The sequence below is a fragment of the Pleurodeles waltl genome, chromosome 9 (assembly GCF_031143425.1).
Source record: "Pleurodeles waltl isolate 20211129_DDA chromosome 9, aPleWal1.hap1.20221129, whole genome shotgun sequence".
NCBI lineage: Eukaryota > Metazoa > Chordata > Amphibia > Caudata > Salamandridae > Pleurodeles > Pleurodeles waltl.
Genome location: NC_090448.1, coordinates 816,586,602 through 816,610,262, shown reverse-complemented (window position 1 = coordinate 816,610,262; position 23,661 = coordinate 816,586,602).

Genomic DNA, 23,661 nt, shown 5'->3' with positions numbered 1-23,661 from the left:
GGGCACAAGCACACACAAGGGGGAGGAGACAAGTTGTGGGTGGAAGAAGGTGTCTGTCCATCAAACCAGGGAGAAACTGCCTAAAGATGCAACTGAATAAACAATATTGAATCCTCAAAATTAAAAACGCACCATCCAGTGCTTACTTAGTAAAGTAATACTTGCCAAGGCCAATTTTTTTACACAGAAACTCTCTGGCCCAGCTGTCAAATGTCAGGATTGCCAAATGCCAAGGCTGTATAATCTTGATTAAGCCTCATGACTTTCAGCAACTCGCCTTCTTTCCCTGGTCGCTTTCTGACACTCTCACATGTTCTTTTTCGTGCCTGCTCTCCATCTCTGTCACTGTTATTCCGTCTTTCTCTTCTTTATTCCTCCTTTTGTGTCTTTCTCTCTCTTGTTCTGTGTCAGTGTCTGATGGTAAAAAAGTCCCAAACCCCAAAAAAGAATGCTGGTGGGTTCCTACTGCAACCACCAACTCAGATTCAGTACTGGACACATAAGGTGCCCATCACCAGTCACAAGAAGTTGGGTAAAAGGTGGCTGCACAGAGGAGGATCTGGGATAATGTACAAAGAGATCAAGGGGTCTTCTGTGTGGTTATCTATCGCCCTTGCCCTGATTCTTGGCTGATGGTACGGGGAGACTGCCAGGGTTCCTCCTACCTAGTACCGCACAATTACTGAGCGGCTGGGTCTCACATGGCAGCAGAAGTGCTGAAACATTCCGCCAGTGTTTGCCACTGTGCATCCGGAGTTCTAGAGGCACCAGGCTTAAACCTGTAACTCCCAATGAAAAGAGTGCACTTGCAACCTTCCTCCAATGAAAAAACTTGTTTAACGGGGGATGCTGGGAATCTTATTCAGTGAACCTGAAAATGACTACGAGGGCCACAACATCACATGCTGTGCATCCTAAGAATGTTGCATTGCACAATATTTGACTTGCTATGACAGTTCTCTTTTTGTCACGAGCCAAATTGTTATTTTGGGGGTTTGTGCATGAGTCAGGAGGCTATAGAGGGTCACAGGCTGTCAATTCAAACAAGTACAATCCCTCAATGAAACATTTTCGATCAGAACATTCCATCATTCTAGAATAATGTAGTTCAGTGGTTCTTAACCTGTAGTCCGTGGACCCCTGAGGTCCAGGGGCCTACTCAAGGGGACTGCGACTGTATAGAAAATGAAATAATATTAGCATCATAATAAAGTACAAATCCAATTTTTGTGTGTGAATTGAGTAAAAGATTACATCATTTGTGTAGTCTTTTGAAGTATATGTGTTTCTGTTTTTGTGTACATTGTTTAGCAGTTCCAATCATTGAAACTGTTCCATCTACTGTCCCTCGCTTCCAGTAATGAACGTGTTGGGGTCCCCAGGTTAAATTAATGATTCACTTGGGTTTCCCAGAAATCAAAATGTAAAGAACTGCTGATGTAGAGGATAGATGCCGCAGTCAGCCACATCTTACTGCAAACCTTCAGTGTGTAATGTATGCTGCCCGTGCGCACTGTCTTGTGTTTGCAAAAACTAGACCGTTGATTTCAGTGGTGGCTCTCAGTGACTTAAACATGAAGTGGGTGCGCATGCAGAACTAAGTGCATTATCACTAGGGTGTGGCTGGGCTGCTCCAGTCACACTGGCCTGATAGGTTCGGAGCTGTCCTACGGACACTCTTCAGTATGTGGAAAATGAAATAATTAGCTCAAAGTTTATCAGTTTATGAAGGTCCTACTGAACTTTATTTTGCTTTTTTTCCACACCTAAATATTTATGAAACGGTCACCCTCATAGCAAACTCAGAGAGAGAGAGAGAGAGAGGGAGAGTGTGTGTGTGTGGACGTGTGTGTGTTTTAAATACCTCAACTTTCGTTAAATTTCGGCAGGTCATAACTGCTGTAATTTAACATGGGAAATCATACTATACTTACTGGAGCATGCAGATGTTGGTGCGTTAAACATCAAAATGTGCATGTAATTCTCCAGAAACTTGTAATTTGTGCTATTAATCGCACCCGATACATATTGAACCCAGTGGTATGGTTATTACCAGCTGTGATAAATAGCACCTGTATTGTGATCAGGCCCTTAATAACAGGTCAGTGGAGAAGGCTGGGCACGTAGGAAGAGACATCGTATTGTATCTACGTTGACAGGCTGCTGATACCACCTCTTAGTTCAGAAGATCAGGTTATCAAAGTAAAAAGGGAAGCTACGCAGGAGCGACAGGTTCGACTTCTTCAGGAGAGCATGGCAAAATGCGCTGTGAGTTCTCCAAGATGCCACCTCCAGACACTTTAAGAAGTTGGGGGCGATCCACTGACAATAAAATGCTATCTGGGACAATAAAAGGATACAACAGTACTACACAGAGCCAATAAACAAAAACAACCCTGACACCAAGGAATGGTGGAAAAAAGTAAAAAAGAATGTATATGAAAATTTAGCAACAGGGATGCCATAAAACAAACTCATTTTGCTTGGTGTTCACTTATCCATGATATCTGTGCTGCTGAGTCACATAGATCCCAAAAGAGGAGGCTGGCACACTCTGCTCCATGATCCTCACGTAGTCCATACATCCTGTGCCCAGCGGCCACTACCTAGCCCTCCAAATATGCCACTGCCTGGAGCTCTTTCTGCACAACCCCCACATCCCATTTAACCTTGTCATCTCTCTTTTTCTGATGCCTGGTGTGAACTGCTGGTTGTACCCTGACCCAAGGATTCCCCCTTGCTCCCAGGAAGGGTTATCGGGACATCTACCACTGGATGTCAGGGGCCAATCGTGGAGCCTGAACAAAGGTTCCCCGGATCTCTAAGAAATGTCATTCCTGTTTAACTACGCCTGTCTAATTCTTCAACCTAAAATGACCTCAACGTCATGTTTTGAAGACCAGTCAGCCAACTAAAGCTGGAAAGGGTTACGGACATATAAAACCACAGGTTTTAAATGAGAGACATGTGTTAGAGGTTGGATTTTCCATCTAGGTGGACGATCCAGGTAAAGGACTGCCTTGTCCAATATTTGAGTAATGTGAAATAGACCCAACAAGCATAGGGTGAACCTGGGGTGGCCTTCAGGGATCAACAGGAGTGGCAAAACTATTCATACATCATCTCCCATCGTATAGGACAGCCTCTGTCTGACATATCTTTCGTAATCTAGCTGTACCCCCACGAGATGAGGGGACACCAGTTTGTGTACTCTGGGCAAGGGTTTAACCACCGTCTGCCCAGAATGAACATCACTGGAAATCAAGGTTTCTGGCGAGAAGTTGGGATAAATGCCATAAATACAATAAATGGCAGAATACCCATCAGGCATATACAGTTTAATATTGTAAACTTGCTCCCGCCAAGGCAGTGTCATCTTTACAGTCCTCTGAATGATCGATCAGGAAACAACTGATGTTTTGTTCAATGGACTAAGACCCTCTGTCTGGCCATCTATTTGTGTATTATAACTGGTTGATTTAAAATTGAGTGCCCAATTGTTTTCACAAGAAGTTCCAAAATTGTGATTCAAACTGGGGTGACTATGTAAAAAAACAATCTCTCAAAAAAGCTTGTGATAACTCGGGAGCTGAGGGGAGGCCAGGCCAAGAAATAAAATGATCTAATAGGGTGAATTAATAAATCACTACCAATAAAATTTTACACTCAAGGGACACAGGTAAGTCAAAAACAAAACCCATTGATATGTGAGGCCAAAGATTCAGGATGTGGGAAGGGGTTATAATAAACCAACTGAATAGGTAGGATCAGACTTGGCTTGAGTGCTTCATAACATACTGCGTAAATTCCCTTCTCAAATGGGCCACCAAAACTTGTTTTATGCAGTCTTGAGTCTTATGACTTTAATCTAAAACATGCTGTTGTAATGACTGGTATGTAGAGGCAATGATCTTGAAATAGAAGAGGTTCTATGTCCTTGTGTGCCCAGAACCAATCTGCTGTATTTTACAATACCTGATGTTGGCTTGCTTCTGCCAAGCAATTTATGGATCATTTTGTATTTCACTAAAGACGTGGGCCACAGCATTTGGCGAATTAACAATCAAGTATATAATGGTATCCTGCCAATCTGTCAAGATTCACAAGCAATAGTCAAGGAGTGGCCAAAAATCCCACACGTCCCAAAAAAGCTGATCGTCGGATGGAGTGACATGGGCACTTTATAACCAACTAAAATTGATGGGCGTTCATCCTTACAAGCCGCTAATTCATGTAGTTTCTGAATAGAAGACAAGCTGATGGCTTCATGGCATCTCATAATGTAGCTTCCCCCAGCAGCCTCCCCCCCACTACAGGTGCACCACTGTCTAAACCCCTTCTTACATGGTCCCCATTCCCTGACAAACCTTGTAATCTCTCTCTCTAACTGTGGCCAGGTAAGAAATCCTTGATGTTAAGTGGGAGATGTTTTGGTGTGTTCAGAAAAGTTTTAGTGAGAGAAAGGGTGTGAGACTATACATATGTGAATTAGAGGGGTTGGGTATGAGGAGGGTGTAGGAGAGGGAGGTAAGCAAAAGGTGGAACTAGATGTGTGAAGGAGAGGAGGGTTCCAGAGAGGATGGTAAGGAGGATGGTGTAAGAAACAAGCTACAGGAAAGAGAGGAGGAGTGGGAGGTGAGGTGTCAGAGGATGACGGTAGGATGTTGATTGATTTTGATGAGGAGAATGAGATGGAAGGTGAAGGAAAAGTGTAGGCAAGGCAGACGAATCCTAAGGTAGGGTGAGAATGTGAAGGTGGACAAACAATAGAAAAGCCACATGAGAAAGGGTGTGTGTGGGAAAGATAGAATCATATGTGAAATACAGGACACTGCAGTCAATTTAGGGAAGATAATACTTCACATGGTGTGTAGGATGCCACCAACAGTGGATTGTCCAAAAGCTCAGCAATGTACACCATTGCTCAAGGGGAATATAGACAAAATTTATTGCGCTGGCGGTAGGAGGTGGAGATGCAGAAAGTTGTAAAAGAGGAGAAAGTAAGAGAAGAGGTAGATGAAAAACAGGAGGTCAAAAAAGGGGAAGAAAATGAGAAGTGAGTGGAGAGGTTAAATCAGGGAGATTGGAGGAGAGAGAGGAAGGTGTGAGAAATAAGAGGCTGTGAGAGGGGACATTATGAGAAGATGCTGAAAATAGAAATAGCAGGGGAGAGAGAGAAAGGGAAAGAGAGGGAGAGCTCTAGAAATGGTATATTATATGAAAAGGGTGGAGGTGGCTGGACAAAATTAGGTGAAGAGGTACATTTTTAATTTGTGCCCTGGGAAACATTTCTCCTTGAAAATGACACCTACATTGTATTTTTCACTTGATACTCTATGTACAGATACAGGCTTTACCCGTGTCCAATTCCGCCATTGTACGTTTCGTGATGATTAAATCACAGCCAGAGAGAAAAAATATTGTACTTCATTTCATATGCAAAACTGAATGACAAAAGGTAGATAATGTAAGACTTTCTAGTTCAAAAGCAATACAGGCCAGATTTACTAGCATTTTAACAGTCACAAATTCTCCAGTTCGGCGTTTGTGACAGTTATTTTTTTCCTATCTACTAATCCCTTTTTAGGAGTCGGTTCCTAAGAGTCTTTACTTGTCACAAAAATACTGGTCACAGTGTGTGACCAGTATTATGTGACCAGATATTCATACATCTAGCCCATAAGTAGGTATCCTTAGGTGACACAAACATGATCTTTGTCCTTGGACGTTGTACTCTACAACCAGTATGTGTGGCCCAACTATGAGGCCCAATGAAGGCCCATGAAGCTATTAGGAGGGGTTGAAACCCGCTGACCTCTTACAACAGTGTACACCATGGAAACTAGCAATATGTGCTGTCGGGTACTTGAAATAATGAAATTCAAAAACATTCACTAAATATTTAGGGCCAGATGTAGGAAGCCTTTTGCGCGTCGCAAACTGCGAAAAACGCAGTTTGCGACGCGCAAAAGGCTTAACGCGATGCACAACCTCAAATTGCGAGTCGGTACCGACTCGCAATTTGAGGCTGCGACTCGCAAATAGGAAGGGGTGTTCCCTTCCTATTTGCGATTGCATCACCATGCTGAGTTGGTTTGTGACCGCGAATGCGGTCGCAAACCAACTCGCAGTTACAATCCACTTGAAGTGGATGGTAACACATACGCAAAAGGGAAGGGGTCCCCATGGGACCCCTTCCCCTTTGTGAAGGCAAAAAAAAATATTTTTTCAGAGCAGGCAGTGGTCCTATGGACCACTGCCTGCTCTGAAAAAACCGAAACTAAATGGTTTTGGAAGTTTTTCGTTTTGCAGCTCGTTTTCCTTTAAGGAAAACGGGCTGCAAAAAGAAAAAAAAAACTGCTTTATTTAAAAGCAGTCACCGACATGGTGGTCTGCTGTCTCCAGCAGGCCACCATCGCTGTGAGTGCTTTGACTCACTATGGGGTCGCAAACTGCGACCCACCTCATTAATATTCATGAGGTGGGTCTTTGAGACCCCATAGCGAGTCGCAGAAGGTGTCTGAGACACGTTTCTGCATAATATTTTGCGAGTTGCAAATTGCGAGTCGCTGTGACTCGCAATTTGCAACTCGCAAAATATTTTTTTGCTACATCTGGCCCTTAGTTCCTTTGAGCAGACCTCTACATTCTGAAATACTTTAAGGCGAAAGCTGTTCGTCAGTCTATATTAGGTTACTAATTGGTTTACAGGGCTCGGCACTATTCGAGTTTTCAGTCCTTTTGTTTTTAAACGTCTGAGAAATTGTAAATAATGTCACTAAGCAGCCTATAGAACACTCTTTAAATGTATAAAACACAGAATAAAGAGCAGCTTGGACATATTTTTTTCACAACTTGAATGTAACTTTTTTATATGAGTGATTGTAATGGATGAAACTCAAAACATGGTATCTGTCCTTGAGGCTGAGTGGAATTGAAAAATAACATACAGCTATTAAAATCACATTGTACAAATCCTGACAAAGGCGCATATTGTGCAGAGTATTGCTAAATGGGTTCCTCATTGGGCACTTACCTGTTCACTTTGTACCCGGTCCAACAGGATTACAGGGTTACCCTGCACTCACCCTACAAATGACTTGGGGCCTTCTGAAGCTATGTAAAAAAAAAAATATGTTTATGTTTTTAACTTTCTGACTTTTCACTTGCATACAATTAAACATTAATCATTCAAGTGGGAGGTGAGGATGGAGATTGCCTTTTGATTGCAGACATTCAGTTGCAACGGTTAAACATTTCCGCTCCTACAAAAAAGAACATTAAAAAAACAGATTGCCTAACTGCCTCTTTCATAATCCACAAAAATGTCAGGCAATTATCAGACACTATAGGAGTCAAAGACACACATCTTCCTCCTACTAGATTCACGCGTTCAACATAACAACATAAACTCTGAATGATCTGTGGTCTACAAGAGTAGCAGCATCCATCCAAAACACAACTAATGACGTAACTATTTGTGTAAGAAACCAAGAGCCTGATTTAGAGACTGATGGGTGGGTTCCCCTATCACAAATGTGACAGATATGCTGTTCGCTGTTTTATAAGTGGCACAGGAAATAATACACTTCTAATAACGTGTGTGATGAAGTAACCCGTCTGCCAAACACTAAATCAGGACCTAAGCTTCAAATATGTGTACTAAGGCATTAGGGGCCATATGTACAAACACATTTTCCCATAGACACAAATGGGCAAAACTGCTTGCTACATCTGGCCCTAGGTGACCTACCAGCAAAGGCTGTGGCAGCTGTTCTAGAAGCAGACGGAAAATCTATCCCGGTAGTAAGTGGGCATGGTCAAAAATGGAATAGTAATAGACATATCACAACTTCAGGCACTGTTTACATTAGAATGGTATTGGACTGCTTCTCTGAATACAGTTGACAGTTTTATTAAATTCACGCTCTTCCCAGATCAAATGTATGCGGAGTGGGTGGCGAGATATATAAATGTTATCCCAAAATTTGGGACAGTGCAGGATCATGGGAGACAATAGAATGATCCAAAATAAACGTTTTTCTGAACTGGACACTTTCTTATTCTAAAACTGACTATTTGTTGATTTGTAAGGAACTGGGTCCCACTAGGTGTGTTACAAGAGGGTAGAGGAAAAGATGGCTGACAGGGTAGTATTGAAGAATGTAGTTTTGTTTACTGATCTTCCGTCAAAAACACTACTTTTCTTTCGAGAGAATCACAAAACTGTTCAGGTGCTCGAGGTCTGACAAGCGTATAAAGCTCAAATGAAGGGCCTTGTAAGTGAATTGATTCTACAGATCAGTCTAGAACAATTGACACTGTATATAAAATCCATTCCATCTGTCTACCCTACAAATCATGTTCTTTCCACAGAATTAGCCTACTACCACCAATATCAATTCTGGGAGTACAAAATTACTGTTTTGCTGGTTCAACTACATCACTCTTGAGTGGACTACATCTATCATTTACTAGTCCTAAATAAAGGATGCTTGTGGTTGCACCTCTGTCATTCCTACTCCATAGATCATTTACCCTAGACAATACTGTCAAATGTAATTGTGGGTAATGAAGGACTGAATGTGACCCATAGGAATTAAGTATTAGGCTATATCTTCTTCTATTTTTAATTTGTCATTAATTCTTTCTTTTCTCAACAGGGTGCTTCACTTTAATTGTTTGTGGGCCTCCATATGACCTCAGGGCGCTTGTCGCCTGCAGCCAGAGCATGCTTATGGGTTGCTCCTTTTCACTACTGAGTGCATTCTATAGATCATTTAGCGTGGTTACCTATAATCAGTGCATTCCTGTGGGTTTCTCCTCTGTTGACCATATTTACCTGGCTGTATGTCTGTAGACTGCTCATCTGATGCTCCTGGTTGAACTCTGTATTCTTAACCTTTTGACTTCTGTGGAACTCACACTTAGGTGGTCATTACAACATTGGCGGTAAAAGCCGATTACCGCCGTGCAGAAGACCGCCAACACACCGCCGCAGCCGCGGAAATCCGCCACAGCTATTATGACCCACAGCACGGAATCCACCAAAATTCAGACACCCACACAAGTCTGCCGCACCAAAGATCAGTGATAAACTGGCAAAAACAAAACCTCCACCGTCACGCCAACAGAAATACCCCACACTATCACGACACACGAATCCACGTGGCGGTCTTCCAACCGTGGTATTCCATTGGCGGTGCACACTGCTGCGCTCAAAATACACACACATATACAAAACACAGCCACATTGGACAAATCGAAATACACACACCTGATACACATACACACACCACTCCCACACACCCAAAACAATATAAAACACACACCCACATCACCCACAAACCCCTACAACCACAATTACTGAGAGAAGCCCAGAGAGAGACACCACCATCAACAATACTAGCATCCACAGGCACACAACACCATCACCCACATAACTTCTACGCACCTCACACTACACACCACAACATATCAGCACACTTATCACCCCACACACCACCCCACACATCACCTACACCACCCCATGGCACGGCAAAGACACCCCAGGTTCTCGGAGTAGGACCTCAGGGTCATGGTGGAGGAAATCGTCTGGTAGAGCCACAGCTATTCGGAGCACAGGTGCAGCACACCTCCATTGCAAGGAAGATGGAGCTATGGTGAAGAATAGTGGACAGGGTCAATGCAGTGGGACAGCACCCAAGAAATCGGGCGGACATCAGGAAGAGGTGGAACGACCTACGGGGGAAGGTGCGTTCCATGGTCTCCAGACACCACCTGCCGGTTCAGCGGACTGGCGATGGACCCCCACCTCCTCCCCCACAACTAACAACATGGGAGGAGCAGGTCTTGACGATTCTGCATCCTGAGGGCCTCGCAGGAGTAGGTGGAGGAATGCACTCTGGTAAGTTACATCTTCACTATTACATCCCCCACCCTACCTGCATGCCAGCACATACCCCCACCTTCACCCCATCACTCTAACTCCTCACAAATGTCCCAACATCACAAACCACACATCCTAACACCAAGCCCTGCATGCAACAACAAAGCATGGACGCCCATCACTAAAGCATGGCCACTGCACATACACCCCCCTAAACCATCATCACAGAAGGTCCCACACAGGAATGCAAGCACTGGGGTACACGGTCACCCACCCATTGCACACCATGCCGCACACAGATGTAATAAACATACTTTTATACCAATGCAGGACCCCTACCCAACGGCACCGGACAGGAGGGTCCACACATGTCCACACCACCAACAGAAGAGGCCCAAAGTGATGACAGCACCTCTGTCCAACTGGATTGAGATGACCAGCCCAGCCCATCGGGGACCTCGGGACAGTCGGTTCCCCTCACCCAGTCACAGGCCACACAGAGCTTCCCCCCTCTGGAAACACCAGCACAGCACCCACCCAGCGGGCCCATACCTCCGTCCCCAGGACACGTCAATCAGCAGTGTGTCCACCACTACAGGGAACCCAGGCTAACCCACCACCCCAACAACAACAGTGACCTGGGGGCAGTGGTAGTGGGCACACGGTCCAGGGGACGGAGGCCCAGGAACACAGGGGAACTGGGAGGGCTGCTGTGCGACAGGGGGTGGACAGGCCCAGGGAACCCACTCTCCACGAGGCCCTCTCCAACATCACGGGAGCCTACCACCACTACCAGGAGACAATGGCAACAGTACTGGCCAAGTTTCAGGAGACCCAGCGCCTGCAGGAGGAACAGTATTTGGGCTTCAGGGAGGAACTCAGAGCCATCAATTCCACCCTGGGCACCATCGTAGGGGTGCTGAGGGAAGTACTCAACACCAGGAGGGACACTGTGGCACTACAAGGGGCCCCTGACACTAGCCTGGACGATGAACTGCCCACCACCTCCGCCGGCGCTAGTGGACAGGAGGCACCACCACAGGACCACCACACCAGCACCCCACCCCCTGCAGAGAGAGAACCACCTCGCAAACGGTCCCTGAGATCCAAGACAAAGACGGAGAACGATGCCAAGACCCCCGCCAAGAAATGAGCCCACCCTGAATGTCATCCTACTGTCCCACTTTGTCACCCTGTCCATCCTTAAACTGCCCCAGCTCCACTTCTTATGCCCATTTGGGCAATGCACCTGTGAGACTAATAGACTGGACTCTGCCATGGACATCCCTCAACATTTTGCTACCCCCTCCAATATTGAGCACTAAAATAAACACCCTTAAAGCACAAAACAATCTGGAGTCAGTCTGTGATTTCGGAATACTGTATTAGCAATTACTGTGGCAAAAAGCTCTTTCATTTGTAATGTCAACATACCTATGTCACACAGCTCTAGTCCATGAGGAATCTAAGCAGATGTCCCACATTGGGACTCACATCTGTGAAATCGTAAGGGAAAATGACAACTCAGTGACCATACCCTGGGTGAAAACGACAGACAGTAGAGAGGTAGTAGTGTTTAAGTACATGTAGTAGGCAGGTTTGTATTCTTACCTGTGTTTCACTAGAAATATTGCTGGATCACTGAGTCCCTGTTGTCCATGTCTTCTTCTTCTGCTTCCTCGTCTTCACTGTCCACAGGCTCCACAGCTGCAACAACACCGCCATCTGGACCATCCTCCTTCAGAAAAGGCACCTGTCGTCGCAAAGCCAGGTTGTGAAGCATACAGCAGGCCACGATGATCTGGCACACCTTCTTTGGTGAGTAGAATAGGGATCCACCTGTCATATGGAGGCACCTGAACCTGGCCTTCAGGAGGCCAAAGGTCCGTTCGATCACCCTCCTAGTTCGCCCATGGGCCTCATTGCAGCTTTCCTCTGCCCTTGTCCTGGGATTCCTCACTGGGGTCAGTAGCCATGACAGGTTGGGGTAACCAGAGTCACCTGCAAATGGCGAGGGACAACTGTTAGACACACACTAACCTGTAGGGATATCCCCAGACCCAGACAACCATTCCCACTGTCTTGCTTCCAGGTGCTCACCTAATATCCACACACTGTGCCTCTGGAGTTGACCCATCACATAAGGGATGCTGCTATTAAGCAGGATGTAGGCATCATGCACTGAGCCAGGGAACTTGGCATTCACATGGGAGATGTACTGGTCGGCCATATGTACATTCATCGAATGATAACTCTTCCGGTTTCTGTACACCTGTTCACTCCTGTGGGGGGGGACCAAAGCCACATGTGTCCCATCAATGGCACCTATGATGTTGGGGATATGTCCCAGGGCATAGAAATCACCTTTCACTGTAGGCAAATCCTCCACCTGAGGGAAAACGATGTAGCTCCTCATGTGTTTCAGCAGGGCAGACAACACTCTGGACAACACATTGGAAAGCATAGGCTGGGACATCCCTGATGCTATGGCCATTGTTGTTTGAAATGACCCACTTGCAAGGAAATGGAGCACTGACAGCACCTGCACTCGAGGGGGGAATCCTATAGGATGGCGGATAGCTGACATCAGGTCTGGCTCCAGCTGGGTACATAGTTCCTGGATTGTGGCACGGTCAAGCCTGTAGGTGATGATCACATGTCTTTCCTCCATTGTCGAAAGGTCCACCAACGGTCGGTACACCGGAGGATGCCACCATCTCCTCACATGTCCCAGCGGACGGTGCCTATGAAAGACAACAGCGAGCACAGAGTCAAACAACTCAGAGGTACGTACCCACAGCTTACACAGAACACGATTCGTAATCCAAAAAGTGGCCTGTATGTGTGTTGAGGCTAGGCCTAGGTATGTGTGACGCAGTTAAAAATGAAGCCATGTGGGCCCCTGAAATGGCGGCTGCATGACCTGTAAAGTGGGACAATTGGATGTGAGGTAACTGCGCTGACGTTGTACACCATCGCGGTAGGCGGTCAAAGACCGCGGCGCAATGCTGCATTGGTTAACATTGGACCCTATGGGTCCCAGGAGCCAATGACGATGTACGCTGGTGGTGACGGTACGCAACGTCGCGGACGTGACCGCCATTTTCTAACTGTTCAATCACTCGATACCTGATCTTCAACAGGAGAGGACCTACACTGCAAGTGCTGCTGTGACCTCGGTCTGGAAGAGACAATGGCTCGAGTGTCTGGGGAAAGGGCCCCTGCCTTCACATCAGAGGAGTTGGAGAAACTCGTGGATGGGGTCCACCCCCCAGTACACGCTACTCTGCGGTCGTCCAGACAAACAGGTAAGTACACTGGGAGCATGCTGGATGGGCAATGCCTGGTTGGAGGGGTGTGGATGTAAGAAGGAAGGGAGGAGAGTGCGGCGTGCATGAAACGACGGTGAGTGCATGTGCCACATGCCAAGGGTAGGGATGGGGGCCAATGACTGTGACGGTGCAGTTGGTAATAAGTTTCTCTTCCCCCTGTACAAATCATGTAGGTCAGAGCCCACCAGAAAAAAGATATTTGGCGTGCCATCGCCAAGGACGTCCGGACCCTGGGGGTCTGCCACAGACGGACAACCAACTGCTGGAAAAGATGGGAGGACATTCGCCGCTGGAGCAAGAAGGCAGTGGAGGCTCAGCTGGGGATGGCCTCCCAACGTGGGAGGGGTGCCCGTCGCACCATGACCCCCCCTGATGTTCAGGATCCTGGCGGTGGCGTACCCGGAGTTGGATGGGCGCTTGAGGGCATCACAGCAGCCACAAGGGGGTGAGTACACTTCATCCTGCTGATTTTGTGCGCAGTGGAGGGGTTTGGGTGGGGGAGGTGGGCTGTGGGTTTCCCTAGGCCAGGGCGATTTTAGTAGGCAAGGTCCCTCTGTAAGGCAGCCCATGTGGCACCCCACCCCACCTCTGTAGAGTGGCAAGTACACCTAGTCATGCCCCTGTATCATCCATGTGTGCAGATGTCGTCCATAGCCTAGTAGGCCATTTCCCAGGAATTGAACAGTGGAGCCCAAGAGCGCGGCGTAGGTCAGGGGGCTTCTGTGTCTGTCGTGTCCACCAACGATAGCGGAAATGCATGCACTCAACATGTCTTTCTTCTGTAGTCCCCCCCTTTTTGTGGTCTCCCTGTTCTTGTGTGCATTAGCATCATCAGGCGGAGGAGCAGTGGCACCGGAGCAGGAGGGAGCTGCATCACACATGGCCCTGGAGGCCGAAACTACGGACTCGGAGTTCACCTGTGGGATGGAGGGCGAGGGGAGCTCCACTGCGGGGACAGGAGCTGACACCACATCGTCCTCTGATGGGAGCTCCCTTGTGGTGGCAGCAACATCTGTGCCCCCCGCATCTCCAGGTACAGCCGCCACCCCCCCTACCAGCACCGCTCTCCCAGCAGCCCCTCAGCCTTTGCACCGTGCCCGCTCACCCAGGAGGGTGGGCATCACCTTTGCCCCAGGCACCTCAGGCCCTGCCCCAGTCACCCCTGCTGCCCTCAGTGAGGAGGCCATTGACCTCCTCAGGTCCGTCACTGTTGGGCAGTCTACCATTTTGAATGCCATCCAGGGTGTAGATAGGCAGTTGCAAAAAACGAATGCATTCCTGGAGGGCATTCATTCTGGTCAGGCGGCAGACTCTGGCCTCAGAACTGATGGCAGCCATTGTCCCCATCTCTAGCCTCACCCCTCCAACTTCCTCCACCAAGACCCAATCCTCTGTACCCATCCCTATCCCAAGCACACCTTCAGACCAGCATGCACACACGTCAACACACAAGGGAAGCTCTGGCAAACATAAGCACCACACATCCCACAGGCACTCACGCAAGCATCACACACATGCAGACACACCAACATCCACTGCCTCCACTGTATCCCCCTCCTCCTCGTCTCCCTCCTCCCTCCCAGTCTTGACTACACTCACACCTGCATGCACTACATCTACAGCCACTACTGCCATCACCAGCACACCCACCACCACACCCCGCTTACGTGCAGTCACCACCCCCAATACCATTCACACGTCCCCTGTGTCCTTCCCAGTGTGTCTGTGACGCCACCTCCCAAGATACACAAACGCAGGCACACACCCACCCAACAGCCATCCACCTCACGACAGCCTCCAGCGCATGCACCTTCACCCAAAGTCACCAAACGAACACCTCCTACAACCACAACCTCTTCCTCCACTCCCAAACCCCCTCCAGCTGCCCGTCCCAGTGTCTCCCAAAAACTTTTCCTGTCCAACCTTGACCTCTTTCCCACACCTCCCCCACCCCGAACTAGCACCTCAGCCACAACATCTCCGGGACCAGTGGTGCCTGTAGTCACCGGAATCTGGAGTGCAGCGGCCGCCAGGGCAGCCAGTGTGGCACGGAGCCACAGCACAGACAGTCCCCCACCCGGCGGGAGAGGGGGAAGACTCCAACCACCAAAGCTGCTCCCAGTGGTGCCGGTGGGAGTGTGGATTCAGCTGCGACACCTTCCAAGGTGGGGAAGGGCCACAAGAAAACCGGAAAGTCTGGGAAGAGCAGCACGGCGGAGGAGACCGCCATCATCCCCGCTGCCCAGGAGGCCACAGCCATCATCCCCGCTGCCAAGGAGGCCACAGCCATCATCCCTGCTTCCCAGGAGGCCACAGCCATCATCCCCAAAGCTCCAAGCACCGCTGACCAGGGCACTGCCGTCTCAAGCACCGCTGAACAGGGCACCGCCGTCTCAAGCACCGCTGAACAGGGCACCGCCTCTTCAAGCACCGCTGAACAGGGCACCGCCGCTCCAAGCTCCGCTGGCCCATTAGCGCCAAGGGCACTGACGCTACTGAGTCCGTCACGGGCAGAATGAAGCACTCTGGGCACAAAGCCCCCTCCAGAACCAGTGGAGAGATACATCCACTACCTCTGTCCTTAGCAGGATGAAGCACTCTGGGCACAAAGCCCCCTCAGAACCAGTGGAGAGATACATCCACTACCTCTGTCCTTAGCAGGATGAAGCACTCTGGGCACAAAGCCCCCTCCAGAACCAGTGGAGAAAAGCATCCACTACCTCTGTCCTTAGCAGGATGAAGCACTCTGGGCACAAAGCCCCCTACAGAACCAGTGGAGAAAAGCATCCACTACCTCTGTCCTTAGCAGGATGAAGCACTCTGGGCACAATGCCTCCTCCAGAACCAGTGGAGACTGTTATCCACTTGAGAGACTGTGGCTTTGCACTCCCCAGGATATGGCAGTGGGCAACCCACCCACTGTAGAGACTTGTGAGACTGTGGCTTTGCACTCCCCAGGACATGGCAGTTTGGCAACCCACCCACTGTAGAGACTTGTGAGACTGTGGCTTTGCACTCCCCAGGATATGGCAGTGGGCAACCCACCCACTGTAGAGACTTGTGAGACTGTGGCTTTGTACTCCCCAGGATATGGCAGTGGGCAACCCACCCACTGTATAGACTTGAGAGACTGTGGCTTTGCACTCCCCAGGATTGAACAGTGGGCATGTGGCTCTCTCGTGGATTTGGCGTCGTGCACTCAACCGGCTGAGGTGCTCCCCCTTTCCCTCCCCCTGAGGTGCCTGTTTTCTTGCTCTCTGATGCCCCTGCAGTGTTCTCTCCGTCATGGTCGGGGATCTTGTGTGGGCCCAGTGTTCCACAGACTTGCTTGGAACACTACCTGGACTACTATGCTTGGTGTATATTTTGTTAATGGTGTATATATACATATTTTTGCATACTTGATTTTAATATATTTCTATGGTTACACTCATTTCCTTTTGTCTTTGCATTCTTCCGGGGGGCTTGGGGGGGTCTAACTATCATGTATAAATATGTATTAGTGTGTGTGTTGTAGTGGGTGAGGGTGGGGGTGGGGGTGTTGCGTGTGTGTGTGTCTGTTTTTTTCCTCCCCCCTCCCCTGTGTCGTAGGTGCAGTACTCACCGTGGTCTTCGCCGCCAGCGTTCGTGTTCCTGGTAGAGGAACAGGAAGACTATCGCAGGGAGAATTTGGAGTTCCGGCTCCATGGTGTCCTAGTTCCTCGTGGGGTGTATAGAGGTGAGCGTTTTCCCTTCGGAATCCTGTTTCTGCCGTGTTTTTATCCGCGGTGAATCTGCCCCGGAAAAGGTGGCAGATTGGCCTGTTGTGATACTGTGGGCGGTACTTTGTCCTCCGCCTGTCTGTTGGCGGTGTCCGCCGTGCTGTTTGTTTGTACAGCCGTGGTGGTCGGAGTGTTAAAGCGGCTGTCTTTGTTGGCGGTTTCCACCACGGTTGTAATTGCACATTTTTTACCGCCGGCCTGTTGGTGGTCTTACCGCCGCTTTAACACCGACCGCCAGGGTTGTAATGACCACTTTAATCTTGATTGGAATTCAGGGACCCCCACTAAATCATTGTTGAAATCCAGTGATCCCCCACTGAGTTATTTTGGGAATCGGAGGACTCTGGCCTAAGCAGTTTCGGTGATTAGAACCAAAAAAGAATACAAAGCATTATGGTAGCAAGTGTTCATCAAACAAATCATCAAATTATGAAATGTTTAATTGACAAACACAAAAATAAATAATCAACATTTTAATTTTAATGGGAATATTGGAGATTTACAAAATCCAACTGAGGCCATAGGTTGTCCATACTATATTCTGTTTGATGCATTGCACTGTTCCCACAAATCAATCTGAGGACACTTTTTTAGTCTCCAGTTACAAATTCTGTCACCTTTATCGAACATTGTAAAATGTTCCATTTTCTAATTTTGTTTCTCTATTTATATACACTTTATTAATCTGTTAATATTATTTAATTTTCTAGGCAGTCGCGGACCCCCTGAGTAAGCGTTGTGGATCCCCAGGGGTCCCCGGACCACAAGTTAAGAACAGCTGCTATGGATCATTTGTCCTTTGCTGTCTATAACCTGTGCATTTATATGGATGGCAACTCTGTCACTCCTCAATGGACTCCATAGTGCATTTTTCTGCCTTTATCCGGTGCATAGCTCTGTGCTGCGCCACTGTCACTATTAGGTGGACTTTATAGGTCATTTGCCATGACTGTCAGGAACAAGTGCATGCCTGTGTCTCACTCTCCTGTTGCTCCTCAAAAAAAGGTAGAGAGCATTTACCACAGATGACTGCATTCCTGTTAAATCCATATCTGCCTCTTTGACCTGAAGCATATCAATCTCACTCCACTTCATTCCACTTCAGGCATAAGTGCAGCGACAGGGTCATTGATACATAGTGACACAAGGAGTGCACTGCACTACTCATCATGCATGACAACAACGCATTACACACCCTCCTTCACAACTCACATGACATACAAGTGACTAGAGAGAGAGACAAAAGAAGATAATGACAGACCTGACTTATCTATGTGCTAACAGATTGTTGAAGAACACTAGTGGCCTCAGATCTGGTCAATAAGTGTACTAATAGTCTATTTTCCCCCGTATGTGCACTTTCCTGCAGGGTAGATCCTAGCTTTAAACTGGTGGTAGAGAGGGCGAGAGAGGGCTTTTAGCTAGTGATATTCACTGGCTCTATCTGTATCTCTATATTGTACCGGAGTCCTCTATATTCTAATGCTGTTGTGTGGAGTCCATATGTTAAGAATTCCAAGGCTGTTGTTTACTTCTCAGAACAGCGTCCACCTCCCCCAGAGACCCGTCATCCCTTTCCATCATTCTTCTCTCACAGTCCCACTCTCCATGACCCTTTCTAGTTGTATTTTTATTACAAAAAACCTCAGTCTAACACCCGTACCATCAAATCTCGCTAAGAACGCCACTGGACAGGCGTAGGGCTAACACTGTGCCTTGCCCTGTTGAGTTGGGCGGCGGTGGAGACCACGCTTTCGTTTATACACACTTTATTTGGGGGGGGAAAGTTAGAAAATGAACAAAGGAATGAAAGTGCTAGATGCTCAAGGGAAGAGAGTGGCAAGATTCATAGTAGTGTGTAGAAGAATCAAGAAATGTTTGCGGCCCTTGGTATATTCACACACCAACGAAAAACACTTCCTCACACCTACAAGTCAATCCCCATCGAGGGATATAATACTGTGAACAAATTCAAAATCCGAGCAGAAAGAAGGTATTCATGGGCAAACATGGAACGTCAGCGCACCCAAATATTTTATGAACAACTTACAAGCTCTCCAAAACAGCCGTCGTGTTCCCTTCCGCACTTAAATTCCAATGACAAACAACCATTTACTGCTCTCGATGGCAGTAACACGCCGCTGTTCCAACTCTTCAACTATTTAAGACAAGAATCTGCACAAAACAGTGACATAGACCATGGGTCGTATCACATAAACGATGCACTGCAACGGGCTGGTCGGTGTCTTAAATAGTGGAAGACTTGGAGCAGCACAGTTCGAACACCTTCGTTTTTGGTAAATAGTTGCTAAATTGTCCTTGCCCATTTGGATGGAAATGTGGAAGAATTTGTTGCCATCTAATGTAAACCTCAGAACATAACATAGTAACATAACACAAAACATAATGACATGATTAAAATGTAACAAGGCACACCACAACAAAATAGAACGTAATGCAGCACTCACAGTGCAACACAACATCAGATTGCAGTAATTTAGTACAAAAAAGGAGCACAAACAACACAGCATACACCACCAATACAACAAAATGCCACTAAAGAAAGAATCATGCTTTTCACACATGAACGTCTCCAGATATCTACTTTCATAATAGGCTGGTAAAAACGTTTGGAACAAGTCCTGCCTTATCTCACCACCAAGGACAGGAAATAGCGCCAGTCAACAATGTTTTGTGGTCAGGCCCTAAGCCTTGTATTATCACATACAATGCTCACTCTGTGTGATCCGACCAAGAGGCTCGATTCTGTCAGTGTCAGATGATATGGAAAAACGCCATGGCATTCAGTCATACCCTTTCCACAGTGGTCGTTCAAGCACGCAGGAGAGTTTAGTAATCGTCTCGCTTTTGCTGTTTTTCAATTTTCTCTCAAACAACAAAATATGCAGCTTGGCATATAGATGACGCCAAGATTAGACTGACATTTAGCCTCCCACGCAAGACTGTGGCTAATGAACTCGCGGCAGGAGGCACTCATAAAAGGTAAAAAAAACAAGCCTTGAAGCCGAGCAAGTGCGCACGACACCTTGCACGCCGGAACAGTCATGGGCGCAACGTCACGTGCTGTTTTTTTCACAAATACACTGTGAGAGATTTGCTCTCGAGTTACCGAGTTACTCCATCTGCTACAGCTCATTTAACAGATTCTGAGCCAATAAGGACAGGGTTGCCGCCCTGAGCGCATTGCTTCTCTCCTGCAGGCCTGACTAATCTCCCCCAGGATGCACCACACAGTAGTGCACATATCTATTCATTTATTGCATAAACCTTTTCCTTTTACAGCCCTCACCACTATCATACCTAACAGCACTCCAGCTCAATACATTACAGACAGCCCTTACACATGCCCACTACCTTATCCTACATCTTCTGACATCCAGTTGCATCAGACATGGAACCACACTCCCACTCAGTACATTACACACAGCCCTCATGCACACACACATACACACACACACACCACCCTATCCTACCCCTCCTACTACAGCCTCCGCTATCCAGCTCATCAGACATCCAACCACTCTCAAGTTCAATACATCACAGAGAGCCCTTACATACATACACAAACAACACCCAATATCCCATCCCACACATCTGATCTCCGGTTTAATCAGATATCCACCCACACTCCATCCTTCCTATCTCACCTATGTATGGTCATACATAGCACACACTAGAAAAACCACTGTCACCATCATGGTTACCGCACAGCACAAAAGTCACACCGTTGACAAAGCACTGCCAAATGAAGAGCACTGTCATGCACCACAGCAACATAAGAGCAGAGGCATGCATATAGAATCTTGCAGAAATACACCACACATTCATGCACATACATCTCTTAATAAGACATTGACGTAGTTTGAAATGTATACAAAAAAAGCCCCACACTCTGAGTGCTCAATGCACCACTCATTCTAGAGGCCAAAGTTCATCAACCTAACCAGCAAGACAGATAAGACCCCCCTCCCCAACACCGATACTTCCTAGTTCACACTAGCTCATGCAAACCATTCCCAAACTAAACAAAGAACAAATTTCAACTAACCACGCAGAACAAGAGGTATTATGTCTTTTCATTGCTGACTTTGAGGATGTTTGAGGACATGCATTTTTTATTTTTTTTCCAAGAGAGAGCTTGAGAGTAACACTTGTTCTTTCATCGTGGCTCTCATTGGCTCTACAAACAAATTGAATAGTTTAGGGGCTAGATTGGAAGCCTGTGGTACTTTGCAGGACCGAGTTGTGGTCAGAGTGGAATGTCCCATGTTTACTTAAAAGTGTGGGGCTGCTGATGAATGAGATGGACAAGCTAAGAACAGTGTTGAATACTATGCGAGTCTTGATGAACTCTGTGAGCTGGTGGTGATCAATTTTGCGCCAGGACATATAGAGGGTAAAAATGACCCAAAGGCAGGCTTTTCCTTCCATTGTCCAGTGTGAAATTAGTAACATCCAAAAATTTGTGGGGGACGTTTTGGTTCAACAGCCTTTTCAGAAACCTGATGGATAGTTTACAAGTAGATTTTTATCTTCTGTTGATGGTGAGAGTTGCATTGCAACACGCATTTTTGATAATTTTCCTAAGCCAGAGTAGATTGGATAGTGGTCTGTAATTGATGAGTACACTTAGGCAAGCTTTGGGGATTTTTTAATGGAGAAGTGACATGGCTAGATTTTAGAACATGTGGGATCATCTTCTATTGGGAAAGAGTAGACTATGCAACCTTAAGTTTTGGAAGAAAACTCACTAACAATTCAGTAACAAATGATTGACCTTCAGCTTGGTAAGAAAGGGTGGTCAGAAGAAGACAGTTCTTCAATACCACAACAATGGTTGAAAGCACTGTATAAATGTAATAACAAACATAGGCATTCTGGGAGGTGTCACTTAGTTTGACCTCAACTAAACAATCTGAATTACAATTTAACATGACTTTGGTTTGTAAAGGGAAATGCCAGTTCTGGAAAAATGGTGTCCTTGTGACTTGGAGACACAAGTGAGTCCCGGTTTTGTCTTCTTGTCTTCATAACATGCTAGCGTGGCATTGATAGACTTTAAGAGCAAGAGTTCATTTTTTTTGTGCTTTTGAGATGTTTGCTATTTCGGCAAATGTAGGGAATGAAACAGTGGCTCTTCAAGAGGCAGCAATCTCAACTTGTACAATGTCTTTTTAGACAGTTTGTTAAAATAGAGGAAGAATATAAGAATTCCAACAAAAAGTACAGGCCTGTAAGAGCCACTTACATCTGTAGTGTGGCAACTCGAGACCTCTTCAGGAATCGGGAGGAAGTCACAAAAGAAAAGGCAGAAAGTGGTTGGGGCTATGCAGAGAACAACAATATGCTGCTTGCAGAAAATTCTAGTTGCCACTGGTTACAAACTCAGGACCTGATTCACAAAGGTAAACTTACACTTTTATAAAAGTTTGCAATTGTTTGCTAGTCATAAACCTATTCTATGAATAGGATCTTTACATCTGCGGAGTCTCCACACATAAAAAGATAGGACAGTCCTATTGTTTGCACATCACAAAGTAAAATGTATTAATTTGTTATGATCCAAATAAAATATTGTTTCCATCACACTTTAGAATTAAAAAAATGTGCTTCATTTATTCTTTACAAAGTTCTTTAACTTTGAAGGAAAAGTAAACACCAACCTCCATGTTAAGTGAATAAGCAGCAATTTCCAAGAAGATCCCAGAAGATGTTGCCTGACATCTATCTTTGGATGCATTGCAAATGAGAAAAGATAAAAACAAAATTTAAATCCATCTTTAGTGCTCATTCACCTGTTATACAGCACATTTATTTTAGGGGTACTTCAGTACTTCCCGCACCCGTACTTACAGCACCTATGCAAGCAGCATGGTGTGTCAATCTTAAAAAGGACAGGGAACGGGCTGGGGCAGCAGAGTGTCAGGGGGCAGGCGCAGGTGTAATGGGAAGTTTAGAGGCTTTCGTTTAAAGGTAGTTGGAACAGAAAGGGCAGTCTTGGTGTCAATAATATACACAGAAACAAATGTCACACCACAAGATCACAAAGGACAAAGAATATTATTTATTTCCAAAGTCCAGTATGCTACCACTAAACACGTTTATTTGTCAGGGCATGACAGCATACAGATTGCCCCAGTTTTCACTTGACAACTCAAGTCCAGAAAATTAATTATTTTGCATGGGTCTAGTAATATTAGGTTTTTTGAGAATCAATATTATGCATATGACTGGTCTGTCGTCACTCTGCACCCGTTTATAAATGTATTGGTAGCATTTTGCGGGGTTCACAAAAAAGATGCAGTCTTTTTTGCATTGATAAACTTAGCCTAAACCTTCATAAACTTCTAAGCCTTGCAGATTAGATCTGCAAAAGGTTTGAGATCTCATATAACACAGCTCAGAACTGTTTACACATGTGTTGCTTTTGTGTGGTTGCCCTGGCTCTGGTCCCACAGAACGTGGGTAAATATAGTCCCTTGTAGCTTTCGTTTTCATTTCCAAATCGTCATTTGCAGGTGAAATGCTGATTACTTCATCTTCATCAATTTAAACAGTTTGAACTGTTCAATTTTCACTGTAGTAACCCACTGACATAAATATATCACATTTTAATTAAAGCTCTTCAGACAGACTTAGCCATGCTAGGTGGAAGAGA